This window comes from Eulemur rufifrons, chromosome 8 (assembly GCF_041146395.1).
Source record: "Eulemur rufifrons isolate Redbay chromosome 8, OSU_ERuf_1, whole genome shotgun sequence".
Classification (NCBI taxonomy): domain Eukaryota; kingdom Metazoa; phylum Chordata; class Mammalia; order Primates; family Lemuridae; genus Eulemur; species Eulemur rufifrons.
In genome coordinates, this window is record NC_090990.1 from 19,476,655 (window position 1) to 19,500,219 (window position 23,565).

At 52.4% G+C, this 23,565-nt stretch overlaps 1 protein-coding gene across 2 annotated transcripts in view; it reads left to right on the forward strand.

The window, feature by feature from the left end:
- The first annotated feature begins 3,030 nt into the window (after positions 1-3,030).
- The window catches only part of EPB41 (erythrocyte membrane protein band 4.1), a 193,597-nt gene continuing 173,062 nt past the window's right edge, over positions 3,031-23,565 (forward strand). The window contains exon 1 of one of the 2 annotated variants that reach the window (XM_069479669.1): positions 3,031-3,060. The gene's annotated coding sequence lies outside the window, so the exon portion shown is untranslated. Of the gene's footprint in view, positions 3,061-10,905; positions 10,996-23,565 lie in introns of those variants that run through there. The other variant, XM_069479666.1, reaches the window with a different exon arrangement.

A 23,565-nucleotide genomic window follows, 5' to 3' on the forward strand; every position in this document is an offset into this window, starting at 1 on the left:
TAGAGAGGAGCCCCCAGTGTCCTCAGAGGACTTGGAAAAACGGTCCAGGTTGGGCACCTTCTGGGTCTCAGTCCAAAGACCAGCCCCTTTCTTTGTGTCAGTGAAAGGCCCCTAGCTGAGGCTCTGGCTCTGGGCTGCCTGCCCCCCGCTAGCAACTGCTGCAGATCCAGGCTGGGAGCCCCAGAGCCCCCTAGGAAGTGACACCCCTAGGTCCTGGCCCCAGCACTCACACAAAGCACATACACAGCCTTCTCATTCGTTGTTTATTTATTCCTTTATTTAGCTCTGGGCCCCACGCTGGGAGGAGTGGCAGGAGAGAGTCAGGACCTGGTTCCCCACTCTGAGCTTGCAGATGTTGGCAGCTGGGAGACAGGACAGCTGGCCACGTGCTAATGGCTGCAAGCAGTTTGGGAATTCACAATGGGGATTTTAGAGAGGGGCGGGTGAGGGTTCTCAAGATGGACGTGCTGATGCAGTAGCGTGTGGCACGGGAGGGCGCCCAGGCTCCAGCCCCGGCGCCACCCCCAGGGAACAGCCCCACCCTTGCACAGTCGTTCCCAGGGTGCAGAGCGCTTTCCCACACGCCGTTTCCGTGGGAGGCACCAGCAACGGGTAATGCACTGCACTCTCTGTGCCTGGTCAGGTAGAGTAACTCACTCCATCTTCACAGCATGACTACGAGGAAGGCATTATCATTATTACCTCCCCTTTACAGATGAGGAAACTGAGGCTCAGAGAAGGGAATGACTTGCGCAAGGCCACGTGGCTTGGCAGTGGTTGGCCCAGCGAGGATCCCCCCTTAGGTCTGTCAAGTCCACCTGCTTTCCTCCTCCTGCCTCCCAAGAGGAAACGCGCTGTGATCACACAGAGGGCCCTGGGGACACTCTCAGGTCCAGCTCACAGTCGCAGACATGAGCATTCCCCGTGCTGAGTTCTGTGCCTCCTCACCTTGGCAGCAGAGGCACATGCCAGCCGCCCAAGAAACTGCTGTGACCTTGGTAGGTCCCTCTCCCCATCCCTTCCCTCCCTGCCTTGGAAGTCCTGCTTGTTCTGTAATTTTCCAGCTGCCTGCCATGTCTTTGCTGTGTGACCTTAGGTAAGTCATTTCACTCTCTGAGCCCGTTTCCTCAATCATGGATGACAAAACTTACCTGGTATGAAGTTGAGAAGATTTATAAAGAGGCTGTGAGTGAAGGACCTTGTCTGTTTGGGTCACGGAAGTGTTCCCAGCAAGTGCAAGTGGGCCCAGAGTAGTTTCCCCAGTGGATGAATTGATACGCCTGGTGCATAACAAGTGCTAACAAATGGAGCTTTTTCATGTTCTCTCGTATTCAGTTACGCCTGCTCTGACCCATGCTTCTTAATGCTGTAGGTGGGTCAGGAGCAAAGGACTTTCTCTTTTAACGATCTCTTTGAGTTCCAGAAGCGGGGGCAGCACGCATTGGAGAATCAATTTTCAATTTTCAAGAGGATGTCTTCTCCCCAAGTTTCTCATACATGGCTGTCCTCTTTTGTCCTCACCAGGACTGTGCTCCCAGTGACCCCAGAATGGGGGAGACAGCCTGGAAAGGAAGAAAGTTCCCTTGTGGCACTGCCTAGGGCCTTTCAGCCTTTGTGTCATGGGGATGGAGTCCCTTGCCAGGTGCCCATACAGATGACATCCATCTGATGGGGCTCATCTTCTAGAATGAGTCCCAAGACAGGAGACAGGGAATGGGGTTTTAACTCTGTCATCCACTTCCTTGCTGTGATGTTGGGCAGGTCTCTGTCTCTTTCTGGGCCTCTGCACAATGTGGGGGCAGAGGTAGGAGCTGATGGATCTGAGGACTCTGCCTTTCTGGAAGAGAACCGAGGCATTTTCCTCATGTTCCTTGATCCCAGAAACAGACATCTATTGGTAAATCCACTGGGCATTTGCCCAGAGACAGGAGGAAGCGTGTAATTGGAGCTGCCGCACGTTGGTGAGGGAGGCAGGCATGTCAAAAACAAAGCTCGACTGAAACACCTGCCTTTTTGCCTACCCCAGGTTCCATCTTGGTACCAAGGACACAACTTTCTGTTTTCTCAATAAAGCGAGCACTGTTCTCAGTATCTGCATCTCTGGCTGTTTCTTTTGCTCACCTCTGTGGTTCCTTGTGAGGTGGGGCCCAGTCTAGGGGTGACATAGACCTGCCCGCTCGCGCCAAGTCTAGTCCTGCCCTCAGTACCCATCTCAGAGGGAGATGCAGCTTTGTCCTTAAGGGAGCCCCAGTTTGACGGGAGAGACAGATGCACAAGGCAGCTGTAGCCACTTCCTAGAGCACGCCCGGAACCAAACCAGGCCTCTGGACTCCCCTCCTCTCCAAACTGGTTCTTCCTCATCCCTGTGCACCCCACCTCCCAACCCTAATCTAAGTACCTTGTCCTCCAGAGCCCTGCCCACCCCACATGACTCACAGGGCTCCCATTGGCTTCTTCTCCCCTCCTCCCCCACCTTCCTTCCCATCCCTTGCCCCTCAGTCACCCTCCCTGGGCCATAGAGGCAGCAACCGCCGCCCCCCCCCCCCCCCCCCGTGTGCATTCAGGGCAGCTCAGGTGGGAGTCAGAGCCTCATACCTGGACAGACCTTCACCACCCTCTGTGTTCTCAAATAGTTGCTGGCCCTCGTGGTTAATAAGTAACTCTCTGGAGGGGAATTACTTCCTGACCCAGATCTGCCTCCCCACCACAGGGGACCTGTCCTTATGAGGCCACCAGGGCCTGGAGGCCCCACCCCTTCCCCCCAGGGCAGCCTCCCTTCAGAGACCTAGTCTTAAGGCAGGCCTCAGCCAAGGGCCTGCTCGTGTCAAGGTGATGAGCAGCAGGTGGACGGGCAGCCCTGCCCCAGACTGGGACCTCAACACCCCTCAGTGCCAACTGCGGGGACAGGGGGAGGGACAGGGCTGCCAGGCTGCGTGGATGGGGGTGACTGCTTGGCCTCACCCTGCTCACAGAGGGACTTGGGTCAAGGAGACTTCACAGAGGCCTGACAGTTCTACTGAGAGCCGACTCCCTCTAAGGCTGGGAAGCACAGCTCTGAAGGTGAGTGTGCGTGTGTTTGCACAGCATGTGTGAGGCATCGGGGTGTTGATGTGAGTATGCGTGCACAGTAGGGGTTTTCTTTTCTTCGTTAACATTTATGAGGTTTCTTGGTCCTGTATCAAGGTAATATAGAAACTGAGAAACCTGGTAAACATGGAAAAAAAGGCAAAAAACATCACCCATAGTTCCCCCTTCCATTAACATTTGGGTGTGTTTCCTCACCTGGAGGAACCCCCAGGGGGACCACAGGTGATCCAGAGCCGTCTGAAATGGGGTACAAACTGCACCTCACTGCGGGATCCTAAACCTTCATCGGATACTCCAGGACCTAAAAGTTTAAGAAGCGCTGCCCTGGGGGTAGGGGAGGCTTCACACACACCACACAGTCACCTGCAAATAGGCCCACATCGACCCAGAGGCCACACACATACACACACCTGACTGTGTGAACATCATCCCCCTACACACTCCACACCTGGAGTACATTCTGTTCTCTCAGACTCACTCTTGGCACCCGGCCACGTTCACAGGCACACGCGTTCATACTCCTGGCATGCACGTGCACTTCTTTGTATGCACACCTCCCACCGGGGCACGCACTCATTCATACACCCACGTTCATACATGACACGGCTGAACCCCTTGGCCTGGGAGAAATTTAGGCGAAGCGTGCAGAGGCGAGGCTCATTTCACGGACACTGCTGCCATCTACCGGCCACATCTTGCATCAGCGCCCTTATTTAGTTTCTACTCCTTTCTGCCACCTGTCCTCCATCGCTCTTCCGCTCCTCAGCCCTGGGAGCGCGGGAACCGGTTCTGAAAGAGGGACATGAATGAGAGAGGTGGGGTGGGGTGGAGGGCTGTCAATGACTGCTCATTGGGTGCCAGGCACTGCTGTCCCTATTTTATTATGTTTTCTCAATCTCATGTGTCTCAAGCAGTGCCTGGCACATAAAAAGTCCTAATAGCTTTTTCAATTGAATGAATTAAAAACACTTTCAAGGCCGGGCGTGGGGGCGTGCACCTGTAGTCCCAGCTACTTGGGAGGCGGAGGCAGGAGGATCGTTTGAGCCCAGGAGTTTGAGGTTGCTGTGAGCTATGATGATGTCACTGCACTCTAGCCTGGGTGAAGACAGAATGAGACCCCGTCTCAAACAAACAAACAAACAAACAAACAAAAAGCACCAAAAAAGAACCACTTTCAGGTGAGTATTTTTAACAAATGAGGAGATGGAGGCTCAGAGAGGGCAAGTGACTTGCCCAAAGTCACAGAGTGGCTTCTGACAGGATAATGCTCTGAAGAGAAAGAGAAGGAAGAAGCTGAAAATTTTTACTATCTGCAAGAAGCCCAGCCCAGATGCCCACCCTGAGGGATCAAGAGAGCACCCAGAGGTGGATGAGGTCCACCTGGAGGGGTCATTTCCCCACCTGGGGCCTCGAATTCATTCATTCAACTAATATTCTATTGTTCCCAGTGTGGCGGGCTCTGTGCTTAGACTGAGAACAAGCTGTGGACAAAGTCCAGTCCCTGTCCTCATTCCAGTGTGGGGGCTCCAAATAGGCCCCTTCCTTACTGACCCACTCCTATGGGCTTCTGGAAGTTTCTCTTCACCATCCCGGCTCTGCTGAGTGGATGGAGCTTCCAGAGTGAGGGTTCAGGGAAAGGCAGGTCAGGGGTGGGAAGGGATGGTGTAGCCCCAACTGTCCAGTATTGAGGTTGAGCAAAGAGACCTCAAACCTAGAGTCAAGCAGACCTGGGTTTGAATCCAGCCTCAGCCACTACCTTGTTCTGTGACCTTGGTCAAGTCTCTTACCCTTGCCGGGCCTCAGTTTTCTCACCTGTTAAAGCAAAGAGCTTGAACTAGAGCAGAGGTTCCAACTCATGCTTCCTTAGAGGGACTGGGAGAAGCAAAGCAGGGGGTAGCACACGGGGAGGCCAAGCAAATGGACCTCCCCCCACCCACCCCGACACACCCACTGCTTCACTCATAACAGCCTTGCTTCCCTCTGTTGCATGCACTGGACTTCTGTGGTTAAGAGTTTGACGACCACTTGGACTACTTGATACCTAAGTTCTTCTTGGCCCTAAGCATTTAGAAAAGGGCAGGGACTAGGTCCGAGTCCTCTCTGTGTCTCCCAAGCCCCACCCTGCAGTACCCAGCACAGGCCTGGCTGCAAGAGGAGAGGCTCAGGATGTGTCCATCTGGACTGGCCACTCGTGGACAACAGTGGACTGACACACTGAAGGGACTTAGACCAAAGACCTCTGGGTGCCAAGCACAGTGCTGGCACTGCCTGGGGAGGCAAGGGCAGGCAGAGAAGACTTCCTGTGGCTTATGAGGTTAGACCTCCAAACCTGAAAGCAAAACAGGGTTTGACTGGATGGGACAGAGGATCCCAGAGTAGTCCTGGCTAGAGCAACCCAGCTCTTAGGACGTGGCCACGTAGAAGGTGCAGTGAGTCTGGAGTCAGTCCCAGGTAGGAAGCTCTAGAAGATCTGGGGTGAAAGGCCTGCCTGGGTAGGTGGTTGGGAGACATGAACCCAGATGCTGCTCTTGCTTCAGAATCACCAAATCTCCTGTGGGGGACCTCACACTGTGCTCTGCCAGGCCTGAGGTGGCCCCACACTTGCACAGGCGCTAGGAGGGACCCTGGCCTTGTGTTTACAAGGTCATACGTTTCTGTACAGTTTGGAAAAGTGAAAAATGCTAATCTCAGTGGGGTAACCCCCTGTCTCCTACCACTCTGACCCCTCCTCCTTCCCGAGTGTGTCCTCTGGTCTTGAGTAGCTTATAGGCCTTTTGTGTTCTTGACTTTGCATTCTTTTTCTTCAAGAGGCCCCCAACAAGCTTCAGGCCCCCAAATCCCAAATCTGCCCATTGGGTCCTCAGTTTCCTCAGCTGCAAAGAGAGAATAAACACTGCGAACGGGCTTCACAGGATAAAAGATGATCTCTTTCGTCCTCTCAAAGGCCCTGAGAAAAGAAGTGAGGAGCAAACACAAGGGACTTATTGGGGTCTCACCGCAGGTTGTGCGAGCTGTGAGGACAGAGCCACTCGAAAGCCCACCCTTGCACCACAACCCCTGACTTGAAGCGGACACCTTCGAAGTCACCCCGGATTTTCCAGGCTCTCAGCCCTCGGGCAGCCCTGAAGGCTCAGCTCTGCACCTCCGCCCCAGCGGCTCCATAACCTCGAGGGGGCGACAGACACCGTCTTTCCCTCACCCTGGCGCCCGCCCCACCCGGTTCCAGAGTTCCATGAAGCCAGAATCTCAGTTGTCCTCACATGCCCCCATCAGCTCTTTCCTGCCCCTCGCTGCCAGCAGGGAGTACTGCCTTCAAGTGCTTGAATTTACTGGCTTGTGTGACAGTGAGCAGATCACTTCACCTCTCTCTGCCTCGTTTTACTCATCCATAAAATAGGCATATTACATGCGGACAGGTTAGCGAAGCTCCTGGCAGATATGTAATAAGCTGACAGTCACTGAAAACCATGGTTTCAACGGGGCCTTCTGGAGATGACACCTCCCCTGGAAGGGGTTCTGCTGGCAGGATTGGGCCCCGCCCCACACTTCAGCAAACCCAGAGGAACTCCTGGGCAGTGGTGCTTTTCAGATACCTTAAATGTTCATTGGTGGGCCCCCTCTGTGCTCAAGCACAGGTCTCTCCCTGGACTAGAGTGTCCCACTTGGCTTTTTCTCCCTCCCTACCAACGCTCACCCCTCCCTTGCAAGGGCTCTGAAGCTTCCTGCCACCTCGATGTCATCTGGGTATCTGCCCCAAACCTCAAATGCATCCTCTTGGGGAGGGGGTCCCCGACCCCACCAATTCTTCCCCTCCACTCACCTCTGGCCCAGATGACTGCCACACCCCAGCTAGAGCATAGCTGCCTCTATCTCAAAGACTCACTCACTGACCACCCCCAAATGTCTGTCCCTCCGTATCTTAACCTGGTATTTGAGACCTTCCACAATTTGGTCTCATGATTCACTCTGTGCTTCTAACATGCCAGACCACTTTCTGTCCCCAGAGTACACCTCACTATCATACCTCCAAGCCTTTGTGCCGGCTGTTCTTCCACCTACAGTGCCCTCTCCCTTTTCCATGTAGTGAATGTATCCTTTTTTTTTTCCTCTGTTGCTGGGACTAGAGTGGGCTAAAGTGCAGTGACTCGCTTATAACTCACTGCAACTTCAAACTCCTGGGCTCAAGCAATCCTCCTGCCTCAGCCTTTGGAGTAGGGAGGACTACAGGTGCACACCAGCACATCTGGCTAAGTTTTTGGTTTGTTTTATAGAGATAGGGTCTCACTATGTTGCCCAGGCTGGTCTTTAACTCCTGGCCTCAAGCAATCCTCCCGCCTCCCCTCAGCTTCCCAAAGTGCTAGGGTTACAGGCATTAGTCACGATGTCCAGCCATCCTTAAAAGTCTGGCTGGGAGGTCAACCTCCTCCAGGCAGTCTTCCCTAATCCCTCAAATGGAATCACTTTCCCCTATCTGGGCTTTGGGCACACAGTTGTGTGTGTTAGGGCCTTCCTCATAGGAGGCCGTTAATCACAGCAGGAACATCTGTTATGTATGGAAAGCAACTCACAGTTTACAAATGGTTTTCCCTTCTAGTGTCTTGGGGCTGGGAAAGGCAGGCCTTGTGAGGGGAGACAGGCTAGGAGGGGTCATACACCCTCTACGTGGTGGAGTTAGAATTCTAACCCGCAACTGCCACACCCTCTGCTGCAGGCCTGAGCTGCTCCCCCTCCCTCTCCACCAGCTTGTGGCTTGGTCTTGTGACTCTCCTCCCACTTAGGCTGAGTGGGGTATTGGCCGGCTTTTACTAATGTGCTCAATGAAGTTCTGCTGAGGACACAGATGCTCCCATACATGCACCCTCCGCCCCCATCCCCCATCCCCCATCTGTGCCCTGGCCTCTTTATCACCCAGCTCAAGCCCATTTGAAGCTGGTGGCCGTGCCCAGGCTCTGGCAGGATAAGCAGTCAGCCAGAGGCCCAGACCTTCTCAGAGGAGGAGGGAGAGACGCAAACAGGTTCCTTGCTCTGCACCCGGAGTTTATCAGTCCCCCACAGGCCCCAGCGAACTGACTGTGCATCCTGGGGAGGAAAGCTGCCCCCTGCCTGTCACTTTCACACGCTCTATAACTTACCTGTGTGATCTTTGGCTGTCACTTCAGTTCTCTGAGCCTCGGACCCCTTCAGAACATTTTTGGCTGTAAGGCTTCAATGAGATGAAAGGAGAGAATGTGAGCAGCCGCTTCAGGAGGTTGCTCCCTGCGGTCTGGGGAAGGAGGAGGGGACTGAGACTTCACAGGCAGAGGCAGTGGGGCAGGGCACTTGATGTTTAGGCAGTAACAGCCCCCCCCTCCCCCGCAGTGACTGACAAGGCCACCTTCATTCACACAAGTGTGCAAGTCACCTCAATAAGAAGCAGACACAGGTGCCTGGCTGGAGAGGCCCTGGGGGCAGGGCAGAGCTCTCTAGCCTGGGGCCCAGGGACAACCAGTTTATAGGACACATAGAGAGACAGACACAGTGTTACACCCTCTATACAAACTCACAAAAAAGGCACACACCCCCACCACACACACATACACAAATACACAGAGACAGGAGACACATAAGATCACAAACATATTCCCAGATGTACTTCCCATGCGCAAACTCAGAAACACAGAGCCTTCCCTGGCCACCCGCAACGTACACACACACACACACACACACACACTTATCAGGCTGGGGCAGGCGCTGGCACTGCTGAGTCACCCACAGGCAGCTCAGCCCAACAGAGCTGGAGCCACGTGCCTGCCCCAACAGGGAGGGGTCAGGGCCTACAGCAGCTCTTTAGAATAAATAGTCCAGTCCACTGACTGCTGGGGTTTTCCTCTTCCCTACCCTCTGATTGAGTCTGGGATGAGGGTGGGGTGGGGGGAGGAGCCACTGTTTGGAGAGGCCAAATCAAGGAGTTCACAGCCTGCTCTCTCCTGGGTGTGTGAACAATTGTGGGAGCAATTACAAAATAACAATAGATCCATTATTGAGTATTTGCATATATATTTTCACATATTCTCATTTAATCATCACAACAGCTCTGTACAAATTGGTACTATTATTGATCCCATTTTACCCCAGGGGGGAAGTGGCTTGTCCAAAAGCACAAAGCTGTTAAGTGCGGAGACCAGAATCAACTGCTTCCAAATTCCTAACCCATGACCACTGGGCAATATTGCCTGGTAGGCAGGCGAGTATGCAGGCAAGGGAAAGTCACGTCAATGTGCTTGGGAGTCTGGTTGTGTGTGCGCCAAGTTTCCCCATGGGGTTGACGTGGCTAGGGACTGAGAGTCTCATGTGTTTGGATTTCCAGTCAAAGGACCAAAGCTTCTGTGGTGTGGAGCCCCTGTCTTTCAGAGAATATCCCCAGGTCTAGCGGCCCAGTCTGACTCTCCTCTGCTAGACTATGGGCTCCTTGAAGGCTGGGATCAGGGCCTTGAAGCATAAAACAGGACCTGACTCAGAGACCATCTCAGTGAATTTGGGGGGCAGGAAATGAATCTATGACCTTTAATTCATTTACGTATTGATAGAACAATAACATCAATAATCATAATAAATGCTAACACTTAGTGGATGCTTAACCTGAGACTAGCATATTACATGGATGACTTCATTCAATTCTTGCAACAATCCTTGAGAGAAATACTTTTATTAACCCCATTTTGCAAAGGAGGGAACCAGCTTGGAGAGAATTAGCAGCTTGCACAAAGTAACACAGCTTGTAAGTGGCAATGCTGCGGATTGCAGCCAGGCAGTCTCATTAGCTTATTTATTAGGACGATCACTAAACTCATGGGACTTCGTAGGAAGTCACTTGTCCTCGGTGAGACTGAGTTTTCCCCATTTGTCCAAAGAAAGGATTAATTCTCCATAGCTCTCCAGCCTGGAATATTCCATGTTCCTATGATCCTGTGATTCCTCTACATGGAAGAGGGATTAGGCATGTTCTCCGTGGGCAGAAGTCCTGAAGGGCAGATTTGGCCTTAATCTGAGGAAGAGCTTTTGAAGTTTCAGGATAATTTTAAAATGAAAGAGCCACCTGGGAGCTGGTGGCTTCCTGACATTGGCCCTAAGAGGGCCAGCACAGGTCTGAGATGAGATGGAGCAGGAGGGGTCTGGACCAGTGACCATGTAAGCACCTTACAGAGCTGATGGGATGGACCATCAGGAGGGGAAGTCACTGAGAAGAGTGGCAAGATGGGCATGAGAGGAACCAGAACCCACATTTACTGAATGCCTGCTGGGTGAATACCAGACCTGTCCTTGACATTTAACATGTATCACTAATTCTCAGGAAAACTTTGTAAGATTTATAGTTGAAGAAACTCGGATTCAGAGAAGTGCCTTGTTCAAGGTCATACAGGACGAAGTGGTGGGACAAGTGATCCAGGTGAGTCTGGCCAGGACACTTTCCTAGATCCCCTATGACCAACCCCTGTTCCCATTAGTACCCTTACGGGCAGCACCACGTGGCAAATTGCAGCATACTTTTGCCACATGACGTCAGAGACCACACCAGTCAATCCAGGAACTCCCTGCCCTTCCCTCCCCTGACCCCTTGGGTCTACCAGGGCTGCCCCGACTACGCGGCCCTGCCAGACTAGGCAGCACCTGCAGCCCCCGCCCCTTCCCGGTTGCGGCGCTCTCACTCTCTGCCCCGTCCTCCCCGCGCCCCGCTGATTGGCAGTTGCCTGCACCAACCGGAGCGCCTCCCGGGCCGGGGGCGGGGCCTCACGTTAGAGTTGCCCTGTCAGTGCAGGTGGAGGCCCCCGCCGGGGCAAAGTGGCAGGAACCTCTTAAAGGGCGAGAGCGGCGGAGAGCTAGAACGCGGCCTGGCCCGGCCTGGCCAGGTCCCCGCCCTGTCCAGCCCAGGTGAGCCTGGACCGTCCGGGGGGCGACCCCCTGGGGGGTGACCCCCGGTGCCCGGGAGGGACGGGGTGAGGGACAGAAGAGGCCACCCCCAAGGGCCGGGACTGTCCTAGGAGAGGGGAGACCAGGGTCTAAGGGTCCAGAGAGGGGGTCTAGGGGTCCCGGATTCCAGGGTCCGAACTTGGGGTTCAAAGGGGCCTGGGCGTCTGGAAGTTCAGGGTGCAGGGAGGGGCACAGGCGTCAGGAGAGGGGTCCGGGATCTCGGGTCCAGAGCTAGACACGTCCAGGTCCTGGCTGGTCCTGGCTGTCTGGGGCAGGGGTCCCGGGTTCAGTCCCCGCGGGCGGTTCTCTGCAGAGCGGCGCAGCCCAAGGCCGCCCCCCAACCCTGCCCTGCCCGGCCCCGCATGCTTCTGCCGGGGCCGCCGCAGCGGCGGTCGGAGCCGGCGGGCGGGCGGCGCTCAGCGGGAGGGGGCAACCGGGCCTGGAGCCCCGCGCCCAGCTCCGGCCCTTATATAACTGACTTTGAGTTTCCGGACTGAGGGACCCGCGAGCTGGGGCGCCGGCTCTGCCCGCCAGGGTGGCCCTCCGGTCACCGCCCCAGCCCCACACACTCCCTGCCAGGCTTGGTCTAGGGGACTTCCCTCTGTCTCTGGTCTTCCGGGTCTCTGTGTCCGGCTCGGGTTCCTGCTCACTCTCATCCCTGGGTTCTCTGTATCTCTCACATCTCTTCTCTGTGTGGCCCAGTCTCTCCCTGTCTCTGTCCTCTGTCTTTCCCCGAGAGTTGTCTCACCCTTACCTACACTCTCCAGCAGGGCCCACCTCTTTGGGGTAGGACAGGACCCCTCCCCTCCAGTTAGTTGGGGGGGGGGGGAACCTGAGCAGACCCACCCTAGCCCAAGCTTGCCCCAGAAGGGGGGACGGGAGGACTATCCTGGTGGGGTTGGGGAAGGTTATTACAGGACCCATAGCTTCTCCTGGAAGGGAGTGGCTGAATGTGACCCTTCAAATTCCCGGACTAGGGCAAAAAGCTACCCCTTTTCTGCCCCTGGAGCCCTTTTCTCCAGAAGGAGGAGGCTTGGAGAGAGCCTGTCTGGGGCTGGGCTTAGGGCACCTGGGAGTCCCTGTGAGAGCTGCCTGGTATCAAGTCAGGGTCAGGTCTGGAGCTACTGAAGGGGAGAGGGAGGGGCCAGGGAGGGGCCAGAGCACTGGCAGAGAGCCCTAGGAGCTGCAGTAAGCTCCCCACCTCCACCCCAGTTATGGGCCTGGAGGGTGGGGAGGGGATCTGCAGGAGGAGGCCTAGGGGACTTTTGCGAGTGAGAGAGGGGGAGGTAGAGACAGAAGTGACAGACTGTCAGGTCTAAGGAGCACTTACTGGAGTCATTCCCTGCCTTCAAGGCCCTCCTGAGTGTCAGAGAGACTGACACCTCAGAAATAACTGTAAATAAGGTGTTATAGCAGTTGTGAGGTGGGAATTATCAATTCTGACTAGGAATGGGGGAAAGGAGACTTTGCAGAAGGAAGCAGAAGGTTTGGGAAGAAAGGGAGCCAGACTGTGGGGAGCAGAGAGGGAGGGGGGAAGGGGACACCTAGTGCCCTGTAGGCTTTGCATGCAGAACTGGATCTGAATCCTGACCCTGCTGCTTTCTTGCTATGTGATCTTGCATGAGTCACTTCACCTCTCTGAACCCCAGGTTGCTCTTAGACAATAATCTAGAGCTTAGATTAGCAGAATCAAGTGAATCAATGAGTATGTAGTGACCAGAATGGTTAGCTAGTCTGAGAGCAGCCCAGTGGGGGTGTTTCAAGAAGGGAATAGAGTGGGGAAGCCCTGAGGTTTCCCCTGTGTATACAAAAGAGTCAGGCAGGGCCTGCCAGGTCCCAACAACATGGCACATGGGTGGAGTGCCTGGGTGTGTGGGTGGCACTCATTGAGGCAAAGAGGTCCCACACCTGGCTGTCTCCTGATTGGCCCATCCCTGCACCACCTAGACCAGGCTGGCCTCCCTCTTGTTGGCCCCAGGATCCAACAGAAGCTCCCAGGGCTCCTAGACCGGTGGGTGGAGCCGCCTCTCTGCAGAGTGGACCCTGGCCAGGGGCCTGGCTGGCCGTCCTGGGCAGGAACATCCCAGTCTGGCTGGGAAGATGCTGACGCCGTGCAGGCCCTACAGAGGCCCAGAGCTCTGCTGGCTAGAGCCAGGCCCAGCTGATAGGACCTGAGCTGCAGAGTGAGACAGAGGCTGGGGTGGGAGTGAGGAGGGGTGGTGCAAGGAGAGATCCCTGGAGAGGAAGCCTGAGCAAAGGTGCAGAACCAGGGATGAACTTCACTGGGTCATTCCCCAAGCCCTTCCTGAGCACCTACTGTGTGCCATGTATAGGTCTGCCAGTCACAGAGCTGAATGGGATACTTACAAAGGGCTCACCATAGAGGTCATGGTGGCCTGAGATTTGTTTCGGGTTTGCAGAGTAGGTCTGTATGACAGTCCCCTTGGGGTGGAGAGAGGCTTCAGAACTTCCCCGGGGCCTAAGACTCTGATGTTTTTTAAAGAGGGCAGGATTCTACCCCTTTTTAGTCTGTGGGCTGTCACTTTTTTCCCTGGGTCTCAATTTCCCTTTCTGTGAAATGGGTAGGGGAGATGCCCCTAGAGTCTCTACAGGTCTTCCAGTACCCACGACTATAGCTTCAGGATGTGGTTTGGGACTTAGCCCCCATCCTCATCCCATGGGGCAAGATCAAGGTTGAGTGGGACAGGCCCACAAGTCCTGTTCTTGGCCTGTGTTCTCTAATCATAATTAGAGCCACTGCCTTTTAAGTACTTACTGTACACAGGATTCTGTTTAAAGCCTTTAATGTGCAGCACTAATTCATTTAATCCTTCTAATCTCATGACCGAAGTATTATCCCAGTTTTGTAGGAGTTTAGAGAGATGAATAGACTTGACCAAAGTCACCCAGCTAGGAAGTAGCTGAGCTGGGATTTGAACTTAGGTTCAACTCCAAAGCCCAGACTTGACTAAGTGGGGGAGCCTTCACCCCCATGGGTACTGAGGTACCCACATTGCTCAGCCCTTACCTGTGGGACTGCCTGATCCCTGCTGGAGCAAGCTCTGAGCTGTGGGATGTTTAGGCTGTGTTAGCTGGGGAACAGCTATGCCACCTAAGCTGGGTGCTCCCTGGGCAGAAGGAGCAATTTGCAGGTCAGGGCCCACGGGGGGTTCCCCAGAGAGCCAACCCCACCCAACTACTGCCCAGGTGCAAGAGCTGGGCACTGCAAGGCAACCTTGGGTATGTGGCCAATTTTGGACCTCAGTTTCCCCACCTGGAAAACATGAGTTTAAGTGAGCACAGACATTCCTTGACCTGTGGGATAGTGGCTGAGCTGAGCTATATGGTAAAGGGTTAGAGGAGAGGTTGGGGTGTCAGCGACTGAGCCCATGGAGGAGGAGCTAGGTCAGGAACAGCTTGGATCCCAGTCTAGCTGTTGGACAACAACTATTTTAGATGAAGGGACTGAGGCTGGAGAAGTTCAAAGGCTTGTCTGGGGCTGTACAGCTAGTACCGCAGAGACTAAAGGGAAAAATCAAGAGAAAGCCTGGAGAATAAAATCCAGCCAGATGCGAGCTGGAATCGTGGCTCAGCGACTTAACTAGGCTTGGAGATGTGAAGTGACATCCAAGGACACACAGAGCGGAGTCCCTTCACCTCACTGTCCTCATCTGCAATGGGACTAGTGATAATTTCTCCTTTGTCCACTTCCTGGATTACTGTGATGGTTAAAGGAGAGGAGACATCTGTAGTATCTGGTGAGAATGTGGCTGCTGGTTCTCTCTCAGTCCAAAGCTGCACTTCTGGGTGTGTGTTTGTGGTGGGGGGACACTTCTGACTGCCCCTTGTTGAGACACTGGAGAGCAGCCCTAAGAATAACTCCACCATCTGTTGAGTAGTTACCATGTACCGGGCTTCATGTTCAACTTCACCTCTCATCGTCTCATTTAATCCCTACAGCAACTCTGGCAGGTAGGTGGTGGCCTCACCCATGCAAAGTCCCTCTGAAACCCATACCTATAGCCCCCTATAATAATAGTAGCTAACACTTATGAATGCCAAGCATTGTTCCAGATGTTATTAATCCATATAACTCCCACACCAATGCTGTGAGGTGGATACTATAATAATATTCTCCCCATTTTACAGATAAATAAATGAGGCATAGGGAAGTTAAAAAAATGGTCCCAAAGTCACAAACAGTAGAGCTGTAAATAGTAGAGTCAGGATTTGCCCAAGTTCTCAAGTCTCCTCCTTGAAGCACACGTCACAGTCATAATTCAGTAATATTTACATGATTGCCTCCTCACTGAACTGGAGGCTCCCTAAGGGCAGGGACCGTGTCTGTCTTTAGACTGGATCCTCAACCCCTGGCACACAGTAGGTGCTCAGTTAATGTTTGTCCTACAGGGACTCTCTAGTGGGCTGGGCACTGGGAGGCCTGGGCCTGGGCCTGATGAGCTCAGGGTAGATTATCACATTGTTACTGACTAGGAGGGTGCTTGCCCCAGAGGCAGAGGGAGGGCAGGGTTCCCTGCTGGCCAGGCCCTGGCTCAAGAGGGGGCCCCAAAGAGCTTGTTTGTGGGTTGTGCTCTGTCTCACTGCTGTCTTTTGCTTCCATGTGCCCCTCCTGCGATGGCTCCATGGCTTCTCTCCGACTGGCTGGCTGACCCCAATGGCTGCTTCTGGGTGAGTACTGGTTTGCCTTAATGACTGCCACACGAGCTGATTCTAATGCATGTCCTGTGTCTCTGAGGCCACTGGGAGGTGTAAAGGAGGAAGTACTGAGAGAGGGCACTCTCTTGAAGTTAGGATCCTACCACAAACAGGGCCAACTCCTCTCCTACCCCTTAACACACTAGGTGGTGATTTTTTTGGTCACGTGATACAATGCAAAGGTCTTTGGGCAGATTGGGTTGGGACAGAATCCTTATTCTGCCACTTACAGCTGGGTGGCTGTTTGCATCTCAGTTTCACATCTGTAAAATGAGAATATTAATACCCATGAGACAAAAGTATATTTGTTCTTTTATTCATGGAAGCCCCCTGAGGGCAGGGATTTTTGTTCATCTGTTCACTGCTGTATCTCCAGCAACTAGGATATAGTAGCACATGGTAGGTGCTCAGTGAATATTTCCGAATGAATGAAGATATTTATTGAGCATCTACTATGCACCTATCAATGTGCTTTGTATTGGATTAAATGGCTAATGGTTATAAAGTATCCAGCATAATAGGGGTTCAGTGAACATGAGTCCCTATTTGCTCAGTAGACCGTGAATTTCTTGGGGGCCAGGGCTCTGTTAAAGTGAGCTCTGGGTCCTCTGAACTGAGTAAGGGGCCAGGTACCAAGCAGGCATCAATCAGCAGAGAGAGGCCTAGGCAACTGGGCTTCCTGGAGAGGGAATGGCAGGGCCTCTAGGTTTCATCAGAAGAGAGGGTGGCTGGGAGGGTCTGGGACTGAAGGTGGGAGGGGAGAGGAGAGACTCTGCCCTCCTGGTACTACCACTTTCCTAGCTGTGTGACCTTGTACAGGTCATGAACCTCTCTGAGTCTTGGAGACCTCATCTGTGGCATATATATTACACTTTCCCCACGTGGATGTGGGAAGGAGCCAATGAGAAGTGCCCAGCACAGGGCCCCACTTGGTAATTGTTGGTTTCTTCCCAGCCCTGGGCTTATTCTGGGAGGGGACTAAGTGTCCCTCTTTTTTGGCTCCTTTCTCTGACTTTTAACTTCCCACCCAGCTGGGACTAGAATCTAGAAGCCAGGAGTCCCTGAACTCCCTGTAGGCTGGCCAGGGCCCTGGGGTAAGGGCTGGGCTCTGCCCAATGTGGAAGTGGCTGAGTGGAGGTGCCAGCTCAGCCACCCCTAAGCTGTGTGACTTGGTTCAGTAACAAACCTTCTCTGTCTCAGTTGCCTCATCTGTAAAAGAGGGTTAATAAAGGACACTTCCCTTGAAGAATTGTTTAATTGGGCACATTAGGCATTATTATCAATATTACCATTCGGCTCTGGCTGAGGAGGTTTCTGGGATGGCTCCGGAGAATGACATCTCACCGTGGCCTAGGGATCCTGAGAAGCTCTAGTCATCACATGTATTACTGCCATTTATTGGCTGTTTCTTATATGCTGGGCTGGTTGTTATATGCTGCTTTTTACTGATTGATTGATTGATTGATTGAGACAAGGTCTTGCTCTGTCTCTCGGGCTACTGTGCAGTGGCGTCATCATAGCTCACAGCAACCTCAAACTTCTAGACTCAAGCAATCCTCCTGCCTCAGCCTCCTGAGTAGCTGGGACTACAGGCATGTGCCACCATGCCCAGCTAATTTTTCTATTTTTTGTAGAGATGGGGTCTCGCTCTTGCTCAGGCTGGTATATGTGCTACTTTGAACACATGATCTCATGTACTCCCAGTGACCCTCTGAGGTAGACATTATCATCCCCACTTAGAGGATGAAAGACCTGGCACTGGACTGGGTGAGTCAGTTGGGTTACCCAGCACCCACAATTATTTAGGGGTAGAGCTGGGGCTCAGACCCAAGTCTGCTGACTCCAAGGTCCAAACTCTTAGCATTAAATGCTCTTATCTCCTCCAAGGAGGCAGAGGCTACATCTGAGTTCTCTCTGTCCATCTCTACTGCCCAGCACAGGGCTGGTGGGAGCTACTGGGGTGTTTGTTGAATGGATAAATTCATCGAACACACACTCACACTGCATCCCCTACCCAGGCCTGGTACTCCAAGAGTTTTGAAGACAGGAGATAACAAAAAGTGCGAGAAGGCTGGATAGCATAGTGCCTGTCCAGACAGACCTGGCTTTGAATCCTGTATCTATTACTTACTATTTGTGTGACCTTAGGCAAGAGATTTAACTTCTTGGAGCCTCAGTTTCCTTACCTGTAAAAAGGGGATAATAAAAGAACCTACCTGTATCTTAGGGTTTTTATGAGAATTAAATAATGAGTTATATGGTGAGTGCTCAATAAATGGTAGTACTGATTATTGTTATTATTATAATTATGAGTATTATTTTGGGATTATAAAGATGTCCCTCTTGGGATAGTAGAGACCAGGTCTGGGAGGGAACTGGTGGGGATAGGTGGATAGCAACCTAGTCTGATAGGTTCCTAAAGGCACCTGTAGGGTGAAGGGAGGGAGGTAGCCTCACAGAACTAAGAATGTACATCCCTTTTCTGGTCATCTGCTTTTATGCATGCCCACTCTGTGCCAGGCCCTGTGGTGGGCAGGGGGCCCGGAGATGAATCTGTGTAGTCCTTGTCCCCTAGGAAGCTCCGAGTCTAGGACACCGAAACCACCAACTCCACCTTTGATTGATGCACTGAAGTGTGAATAGGTGTTCTTAGGCAGAGAGCAGGAGAAAGGACATTCCTCGTGGAAGGAACTGCATGGGCTCAAGGTCCAGAGCCATGACCCGTACTTGGGGGAACACAGCTGGAGATAGAGGCTCAGGGGAGTTAGGAGGACTTGACCCATAGCAATGGGGAGCCATTAGGTATTAAACAGGGAGGGACGGGCAACTGTCCAGGTGAGAGATTCTGAGATATTGGGCCAGGAACTGTGCCATGGGACAAAGAGCAGTGGGCGATGTGAGATCTGTGCAGGAGGCAGAGCCAGCCGGACGTGACAGTGAAGTGCAGTGGGCAGGCAGCAGAGGACAGAGGTGAGAGTGAGATCTTGGAGTCTGGGGTGATAGGGCCACGGGGGTCTCTGGCTGAGGGACATATCTGGGAGGAGGAGCCAGAGCAGATGGGTGCGGGAGCCCCTCATCTGCTCCTCTGCTCCCCAGGCAGTGTCTGAGGTGGACACTGGGGTGAGCTGCACTCCTATCTTGTGGGTCCCTTGTAGTGACCCTGGTGGGTTTGGAAGGAATGAGACCTCTCTGGGGTGGGGGCCAGGCAGGAGCTGCATGGTGCAGAGAAGCCCGGGTTCTAGGCCTACCAGTGTCACTGAATGTGTGTGTGACCTCAGAAGTCACTCCCTCTCTTGCCCTCCTTTTCTTTGCATTGAGAGTGAGGACAAGAAAACCTGTTTTGCCTGTCTCAAAGATTCAGTGATAAAATGGAACTAGAGACAACATTTATTGAACAGCTGACTTGTACTAGGTTCTGGGGCACAAAGGTGACTCTGACAGGGTTCCTGCCCCTCAGGGAGCACAAACCACTCACTACATGCAGAGCGAGCCCAGGGGAGCAGGCATTTAACTCTTTCTAGGCATGAGGGAGAAAGAGCTGTCCTGGGATTTGAAGGATGAATAGGAGCTCTCTAGGCAGGCAATGGAGAGAACAACCTTCTTCTAGGTATGGGGAACAGCATGTGCAAAGGCGTGAGCCCACACAGTGTGCTCAGGGCAGGCGAGCGCTGTGTTTGGTATAGCTGGAGCACAGAGAGAGAGCAGGAAGTGACCGGAGATGAGGCTGGAGGGGGAAGCAGGGCCCACATCGGGCAGGGCTTTGGGGATGGTCACTGGCTTCCCTCTTCTTCCTGCACCCTCACAGCTGTCTGTTCTGCTCACTGGGACTGCCAGGGCCTTCCCACCCTGCTCCTCCCCCATGGTGCTGCGTTCTCCCCTCCTCTCCACCCCCTTAGTCAGACCTAGTGGCTGCCTCTCTCAGGAGTCAGCAACCTGGGTTCCCTGAGAGCCCTGCCCCTGGCAAGCCGGGTGGCCTTCAGGCACTCACTTGCCCTCTCTGCCCCTCAGTTTCCACCTCAGTAAAATGGGCACAGCAGGCCTTCCTCACAGGGAAGGGTGGAAGCTTCAATGAGATAATCCCTATAAGTGGCCTGGCCCAGTGTCTACATGTAATGATCACCCATTGAAAAAAAGGAGCTCTAATTGAATCATCACTATTTGGACTCCTCAATCTCCTCAGCCCCTCCCACTGCTTCCCCTGCCTCTCCTGGCAGCCGTTCTGTTCTGGCCAACAATGGAAGGGAAAGATTAAGAAACAAGACCGAGTCCCCAGAGGGGTCCTGGCCCACTGCCCAGCTGGCTCCCTCCTGCCCCTTGCCCCTCTTGGCCTCAGGCCTGGGCATCCTCCTACCCACTACCCTAGTCTCCTCCTTGGCTGGAGGCCAAAGGCAGCAGCAACCCTGAAACAGGGACAAATATTTGGAAAATATTTGCCTTTACTCCCCCCCCCCCAACCCCCAGAAGCTAATAATCAGGCCCTTTTTTCTGCTGCTTGGAGGAAGAGTAAGTGTGATGTCCCACGTTGCTGGAGGCCCCACCGTCAGGGCAGGGCTGGGTCCCTGAGCTTCCTGGATCATACAACAGGTGCTGGTCACAAAGTCCCTTTCAGAACAGACACAGGACCCTCAAATCAGAGTGGGCGCCTGATGGTGCGAGGTCACGCAGTAGAAACCCAGGTCTCTGGACCCTTTTTACACTGTACCATGAATGGGTGTGCAAAAAGGGGTGCAGTGACCCTGGCTGTCACTTTACCTCTCTGAGCCTCAGTTTCCTCCACTGTAGAAGGGTGCTGATTTTACTGTGAGGATCAACAATAATGTAGAGAAAGCACCTAGTGTGAGTCCTCAATGGTACATAGCTACTATTCTTGCTATTGTAGCTGCTGCCTCTTAAGAACCTTCTTCTGCCCTACCCGCTTCCCAGTCTAGGGACGGGGAGTATTTGATACAGTTTCTATTGAATAAATGACACCTGATAAACCAGTTTTAAAGCCAGAGGCTCAGCATTGTTTATGCTCCCCTCCCCACCTCCCATCTCCCGGTTGGCTGGGATGTCCTGGCCTCACCCAAGACAGGTTCCCTTCCCCAGCCTCCTCTGATGAACGCCACTGCAGGCACTTTGGAAAAGCAGAGAGGAGGAAGGATCCTGCACTACCCGGGCCTAGGCTGAGGGGACAGAGGTGGACTGTGAGCTCCTTGGAACTGTCCTCAGGAAGCTAGGATGACTCCAAGACTTCGGCAGAGGCTGGGAAATAGGCCTAAAAGAGAAAACTTGGTCCATAGCCCCAAACGTGGTAGAGTGGAGGGAACACCAGCCCTCCCAGCTCTTTACGCCTCAAGATCTTGGGTGAATCACCTGCCCTTCCTGAGCCTGTTTTCTGATTTATAAAAGGAAGTGGAGGGATTGACGTCAGAGGTCTCTACTAATACTACAGGATTAAAAATAGGGATTTAGGAACTGACAGACCTCCGTTTAAATCCCAGCTTCTCCATTTATCAGCTGTGGGGCCTCTAACAAGTTCCTTTACCTCAGTGAGTTTCAGTTTTTTCACTTATAAAGTGGGAAAAATACTAACACCTTCTCTTAGGATTACTTAAGGGCTAAATTAGATAATTCATGTAAAGTACTCAGTCTATAGCTGACACACTGGAATTATTGTTGTTGTTATTTCTATGATTAACAGAGACAATAAAGAGAAATTGGGAAAAGCCAGTCAGAAAACAGTTCATTGAGAAGGCAGGGCTTGAGAAATGTACAGGGTTCATTCACTCAATAAATATTTAGAATTTGCATAGACGGGGCAGAGACTAGAGGAGTAGGGAAGCAGCAGGAAGTTAGAGTCAGACAGACCTGCCCATTCTCACTGGATCTCACTCCCTTGTCTGTAAAATGGTGAGATTAGTGAGCAAAATATTACCTCCAGAATTGTCCCAAGACTGAGAGAGTTTAAATGCACAGTGGGTGATTAGTCTGTGTCTGATTCCTTCCCCCAAGCCCCTCAGCTCTGTTAATGAATGGATGTATGATTTCAGGCAAGTCCTTGAACACATCAGGCACACTTCTACCCCAGGGCCTTTGCACTTGCTGGTCCTTTGGCCTGGAACACTCTCCTCCCAAATACTTTTGTGGCTTGTTCTATTATGTCTTTAAATTTTTTGTTTAAATGTCACTTTTTCAGTAAGGCCTTTCCTAGCTATCCTATTTAAAATTGTAACATCTTTCTTTCCCCAACTGCCCTCCCTGCTGATTTTTCTCCATAACACTTATCACTCTTTGACATACTACATTTTATTGATTATTTGGTTATTATCTGTCTTCGCCCATTGGAATGTAATTACCACTCAGTGGTGATGGTGATTTTTGTCTGTCTTGTTCAATGTTATATCCTCTGTACCTAGAACAGTATGTGGCATATAGTATGTACTCAATAAGTATTTGTGGAGTGAACTAATGAATAAATGAAGCCTCTTCTCTCTGGCTTTAGGACCATGTTAAGCACATAGTAGATTCTCAATAAACAAATGTATGAATGAAGGAGAAAGTGAGTGGTCATCATCCTCTCCATTTGCCAGATAATACTTTGGCTGCGTCAACCCTGAGGCCCTTTTGCTTCTGATATTTTCTGCCAGGGCATCAGTTTCAGTTGGAGTGCCCAAGTCTTTTGTTCTGGAGCCTGAGCTATGCAGAATTTCTAGTTGGGGCTGTTTGGCTGTTGGGCCCACAATGGTTATTATGTCATTATTGGTAATTAGCACTTAGGCCTAAAGGATTGAGCTTTTTGTTTTTCAGCAGAAATCACAGCAGAGAGCTGTGCCAGCCAATGGGAGCCCAGGCCTGGAGCAGCTTCCTCTGGAATCCCCTTCTTCCCAGCTCTGGGCCCATGACTTGGGGAGGCCAAGACAGAGGTGCCCAAGGCCAGGTGCACATGGGTCACCAGCTCAACGGCTGTCTTCCCCAGAGAGGAATTTGCAAAGGTTTCTGCCCCACACTCTGGGTTATGTATGCCTGGCTTGGTGCAGAGGGGGTTCCCCACACCCCCAGGGAACTAGGTATAGAGTTTCCAAATGTCCAGTGGACAGGGGCATTTTTCTGATGCTCAGGATTCAGGTATTATGGGGGGAGGAAGTAACCCTGGGTTTAAGACTCAGGAGCCTGGGTTTAAGTCCCTGCTTAGCTGCTGACTTGCTGGGTGATCTTAGGCATGTCACTACCTCTTGCTGGGCCTCAGCTTTCTCATCTCCCAAACAGAGATAAAGATGCCTGCTTGGCCTTACTAGGAAAGAGAGACAAGATAGTGTGGTAGGCAAGAGATTGGGTTCTGGAGTCAGACACACCTGACTTCCCAAGTATACACCTTCCTATCTGTGTGACATTGGGCAAATTGCTTCACTTCTCTGACTTCAGTTCCCAAAGCTATAAAATGGAGTTAAAATAGTACCCACTCCATAGGGTTGTTGTGAGAATTAAATAAGAGAACGCAGGTAAAGTACCTAGGCACACATCTGGTGCTCTGCACATCTTTGCTGGTACTGTTATAATGACTATGATGAAATGCAGGCAATCAGTACACTGTAAAAAGTGTATTAGCAGTAGGGCCAGGAAGATATGGGTTTGAATCCTAACTCTGACACCTACTAGCTGGGTGATCTTGGGGAAGGTTTTCATTTCTCTGAGACTCTATCTCCTTGTCTGTAAAATGGGAATTATAGTCATACCTTCCTCAAGTGGCTGTTGTGAAGGTTCAGTGACATATTGGATACAAAGCACCTGGTACAATGGTTGGTACATATTAATATTATCTCCATTTCATAGATA